Raw genomic sequence first — 5,841 nt, 5'->3', positions numbered from 1 at the left:
TTGTTCACCTATCGCCATTAATTTCTTCATTATAACCTCATGTTCCTCCTTCTCTCTCCTTTCATTCTCCTCCTCCTTTCTACGCCTTAATTCCCTCTCCTCCTTCTCTATCCTTTCCTTCTCCTCCTCTTTCTTTTCCTTCTCCTCCTCCTTCCTTTCCTTCTTTTCTAACCAAACCAATAACGCATTCATTTGGTCTACAGGTGGACCTTTTGACTCAAAACTTATCCCTTCCGCTGAGGGCGGTTCAACTTCCTCTTTCCCGTCGCTCGAGGAATCGTCTAGAGTTAATACCCCCATGGATTCTCTATACTGCATATTCGGGTCAGATTTCCCTTCCCTTTTTGCATGGTTGCAGCGTGATAACGCCTGTGAAAATAAAATGTAATGAAGTTCCTTTAAAAAGGCCCAGCCCGTAAATGGAAACTGTTGACCACGCTAGTTGCGACTGCCTATCGAGTAATATTCCAACGGACGCCCGGAACCCCAAATTCAAATCACCAGAAACTACACCTGACCATCCACTTAAGGGCTTAAACACAATTAAAGCACATACATCCAAAGAAAAACTGTTCGTTCGATCAATGACAAAGTTACACTCGCCAACGAACGCAAAGTTCTGTGAATTTAGTCGAACCAATCCAAGAGCAAGCTTCACTCCCATACAATCCCAAATTAATCCCTTCAAAATCTTATCCTGTCCGCAGCGCCATAAATGTGACGGTTCATTCCACCTCGCCGCTATCTGTGGTGGCAGCGGCGAAGGCGGGGGAACCGACAACACTTGTGGAGGGTCCTCGGCAACAGGGTGGGACGTTTCGTCCCCGCGGCGACCTACAACCCGCCCCTATATTGACAAACCCCGAAGAATTCCTCCTTTTTGGTGGGTCGTTTTCTCATTTATCGAAGGATTTGAGATCGGGAAGTGGGTTAGGAACGATTCAAGGGGGAGGTAATCAGGAACAACGCAGCCCCAGCTCCCCAGCTGACGCCCCAAATAACCACACGTACTCGAGTTTAGTTCAATTTCACATATATATATTGCACTGGTTAAATTTACAATTCCAATAAAAATGACCCTTGGCACAAAAAATACAAGAATAATCCTAGTGAGGGATGTGATGGGTGATCAATATTACGGATGATGTACGTGAAACATAAATGAATTAAATTTTAGCAACACACAATGATTTAACAATGAATTTACAATAATCGTGGATCAATTACCCTTCTAGCGTAAGTGAATATTAGGCAGATGTGAGTCAAATACAGTTCATTAGAGCACTGAATTGATTATGAATTGCTGAAGGCGATGGAGTCCTTTGAATTACTTAGCGATTGTGGTGAGAAAAGGGAAGTTGTCTAATTGTCCAGTTATACAGTGGGAAGTAATCACTGGGGATACTTGGAGGGCGATTATACGGCGTTTTCTGGGGGGGTTTATATGGCAGGGCGACACAAGTTTGTGTGGCCGATACACACCCACTGCCTCGTCGCTCGTAACTTCTCGCTCCTCCTCTGCAGGCTTAAGTTGGGCAGGATTGGTGCTCTCCAATTTGCACCTCAATATGCCCTTTGCCTGGCCCACCTTTCCCAGCGATGCTCAGCGATGGTTGTCCAAGTCTCACTCGTAAGACAAATTGCTAACACTTTTCGTAAAGTAACTGACAACTTATCAGACAACTTTCACCAAATCAATCACCGGACTCCGCAGTACCTCACCACCAGCTAACGCGGAACCCAAGAAGGAAGCCTCTTATCACTCCCTTCCACCCGCCTTATATTCACCACTTGCGGGGTGGAGAGGGTCACATGACATAGCACAAAAAGACTTATATAAAACAACTCGGCCGGGTCAAGTGGCCGTTACATCATTATATAACCACTTGGTCATTCGACCCAAGATCACCAGAATACCCATTCACACACACACGCATGCCTGGGGGCTGGAACGCTAAGGGTGGCGGGGAAGGGGAAAAGAAAGGAGAAAGACCAAGCTTTTGAAGATTACGCGAGCCCAGGGCGGCCGCCGCCCAACCCCCGGAACAAGACCGTGACGGGAGTGACCGTCACAATATGTTAACTGAAGATCCAATTAAAAACATGTTCTCATAACCAAAAAGAGTGGCATTAAGACATAATTTATGTTTCACTGCTTACTGTGAACCATTGTAATAGAATACTTTAATCGTGAAGCATAAATACTTTTTGGGGATGAAATTCTTCCTTTAATTTAAAAAATAACTAGTGTTACTTGCCAGACAAACACAAACTCACAGGCAATTCTTGCGGCGAGGTTATGTTGTGCTGCTCAGATGATCTCTTTTACCAACATCATATTGCTGAGAACATCGTTATTCCTAGGTACACCTAGGTTCAAGGTGCACCACTCTCCCCTACTGAAATGCATATTATTGGAAACCTTCAACAGGCAAGAAAATATGTCGAAGGAGTCCTGGTATATGGTGATTCTTTAGATTGTTCATCTTTGTTGATTGCCGACCAAGATAGAAGAAAAAAGATGCTGAGCGAAGCTCATGGCCCCTTTAAGTGAACTAATGATGTGGACCAAACTCACATGGGGCTGGCTGTAGCCTATGAAGCGTAGAAAAGATAGATAAGGCTTTGAACATCTAAGGAGGATATTGTACCTCAAACTCAAGAAGCTGACCCATTTTGACGTTCAGAAGATAGTGCAGTTGAAGAAAGGCAGTGATTTTGAAGACCAACTTGGTAAACTCGCCGGCTTGAAACAGAATTTCATCAAAAAAATTTAAAAAACCTGAACATAATATTTATGATGAGATTTTATTTTAAAAAAATTCCTTGAAAAAAAGAAGCAATCAGTTTTTTTAGGGATGGACGAATCCAGGATTTTTATCGGAATCGAATCGGATCCTTGATTTTCGGAGCTGGATATTTCGGATTGGTTATTTTCGGATTAAAAATGCATTTTCAAATTCCTGTCGCTGAGATTCCCCCGATGATTGCTCAACCTCTTGGGAAGAGTCACACTATGTGCCAGTCGTATTTTGCTTTTTTTATTTTCCACGACTGAAATTCTCCTACGTAACCTCTGCGAGAGCTTTCAAACAAAACGGTTCATGTGTAGGAGAACTATTGAATGCGACGGTACATTCGAAGATATAATCGTGAATAGAATCTATATCCACCCTTACGTGCACTGAAGCTATTATTCAAAATTTCGGATCCATACCCGATGTCATTCGCGTCTTTCGATCCGATGTATCCGATGAAGGGCAGTATCCGCGAATATTTGGATCCGAGGTATCCGATCCGACCATCCCTAGTTTTAAGTTAAAATACTCTACTCGAAAGAGATAAATTCATGGATACAGAAGTTCAGGACGCGTACTGAGTACGCTTAACGGTGGCAAATTGAACTAAGAGGTGGCCCACTGGGTACATATGGCAGTAATGAGAGGTTAATGATTTATCATTTGTGGATTATGCATCCCTATGCATCAGCTGCTTCCCAAGGCGAAGAAGTGGATGCTGGGATTTGATTTTGCCATTCTGATTTCCGAATTTATTCATTCAAACAATTATTGTAATTATGCTTCTTGCCGCTGTATATCTGTAACGATTCCCTTTTCCTCGTGGGTACAAGACCACTGAAGCTGCCTGAAAGCATAAACTCATGTAATGGAACCAAGATTGTCACTACTTTACCATGCATACTCACTAGAAATTGAAAAAATGGAATCTGATATGACTGAATATCGTTCAAGGCAATATTCTCAGAAAATCTTAGAAAACGCTGTAACAAAACCCAATGTGACCTGGCACCTACCAGTCATGTTAGATTATATCAGAATTATTTTATCGCATGGTTAACTTAAATTGATGACTCTGAGTATGCATTCTTGACTTTTTAGTGCAATTTGGCTGCGAGACAAATTCATTCCTTGGTGGAACCATCCATTTACAACTGGACAGAAGCACACCACCTTTTCCCTCACTTGATCAAACGTGAACAAGTACAGTGTAGCTATGTCATTTTATAAACAAATCATTCAAAAGGAACAATTCATTTCAAGAACAAAATGGGTGAATTCTGCCACACTGAGCGCTCGTCGTCGTACCTCATAGAGCAAGTGAGTGCTCTGAGATCACGGTGTTTCCCATTTTTGTGACCGTAGAAACGTCTTGATAACATCTGATCTCCATGGAGCATAAGTGAGGAAAATAAAAGACTTCGTTTTGTTCCATACGGTACGCTCTCATCGAGTGATCATATTCAATTAATTAATATACCCAATGATTGGAATCATGAGTTAGAGGTGAAATTATTCATAATGAACAAAATTATTCATGGCGGACGATTAAGCCGAGTCCAGTTGAGTTGGTTGTGTTCGCTTGCATTGTCAGAGAACCAAGTGATGCAGCTTCTTGCTGAATCCATCGAGCATAATTTGCTCCTAATTATGAAATTTTATTCAACAGACTTATATTGCACTAAATTTGATGGCACCAGCAACAGAAGTACTTTACGTAGTTATACTGCTAAATAGATTAAAATTTTGAGGACATAATATTCCCTTACTCTTTATTGGTTGCATGTAACCAATAAAGCTGCAGCTGGATCATGAGTTCAAGCGAGCCCATGGACTCGCCCCTTCCCTAAACTTTTCGTAGCTATTCCAGCGTAATAAAAAGAGGACCAACTACAAATATAATTTCTCAGACAAAATGCCACTATATCTGCTCCACTTTAATTTTTTCGAGGAGGGTATACTGTGTTCCACATCTTGTTGACAGTGTGGGCTCTTATGGAGAATCATTTCCCATGTTAATTTCCATAAGGCCAGGAACGCTGCGATTTCAAAAGCAGCGTGAAAATTATTACTGCGCTATGCACTGTTTAACGGTGTATGCTAATCTAGAAAGAGACGCTGCATTCTTTGGTGCCAATATTTTTTCGATAAAAATTATAGCAAAGGATGTATAAAAACTTTCTTAAATTTCCGTTAAAAAGGTGTGTTTTTTTTACTTTATCTTCCCCTCGTAATTGTCGCGTAACCGTTGTTTATATTGGATTGAATCTTCTGCACAAAATTCTTCGTGGTCTTCTATTTGGAGATCTTTACTTTTTATACTTACGTTTAAATGTTGCTATACCGACGTTGCACTATTAAGGACAAGACAATTTGGATTTTTGCTAGGTAAAATGTAGTCGCTCACTAACTTCCGTTTCTTTACGTCATAGATCCGTTCATTTTCCGTCTCAAGTTGGGGGAAGAGGTTCAAAATTTATTTTTAGTGAAACATCATTAACTTATGTCATTTCTGAACGTTAGGAACGTCTGAAGTTCAAAGGTTTTTATCATAAGAAAAAATATAATAGGGACGAGAAGAAATTTTAAAAGTTTAAATTGTTGCATCTTCGAATCCAGTGAATCGAGATTTGTGTTGTGGAGTTGTTTAAGAAAGGAAAATATATTTTTAATGAGAGTTGTGAGGTTGAAAATCGTATCAATTATGCCATAGGACAATCTAAGATTAAAATATTCATTTGAATAAACATTGAACATTTTTTTAGATTATACATAATAGTAAATACTCAATTAGTTAATGGTAATTGAGGATTCCCCGCTCTCTCCTCCCCCTATTTCCTTATATGTGCTTTTATGAATTAGACATATCTTTTCGGAACCATTTTAACACTTTGGCTGCTTTTGAATCTGCGAAACCCTTCTCCTCACATGCGGCGAATATGTAAAAATGCGTTTAGCTGGGCCATGGAGCAGGTACTTCCAGGATGGGCGTGGTACACCCTCCATAGGGTCGCTTATCCAGAAGCCTTTTCTCGACGAGCTA

Source organism: Ischnura elegans, assembly GCF_921293095.1.
Source record: "Ischnura elegans chromosome 13 unlocalized genomic scaffold, ioIscEleg1.1 SUPER_13_unloc_4, whole genome shotgun sequence".
NCBI lineage: Eukaryota > Metazoa > Arthropoda > Insecta > Odonata > Coenagrionidae > Ischnura > Ischnura elegans.
The sequence above is the reverse complement of the archived record's forward strand: the minus strand, read 5'-3'. Positions refer to the sequence as shown.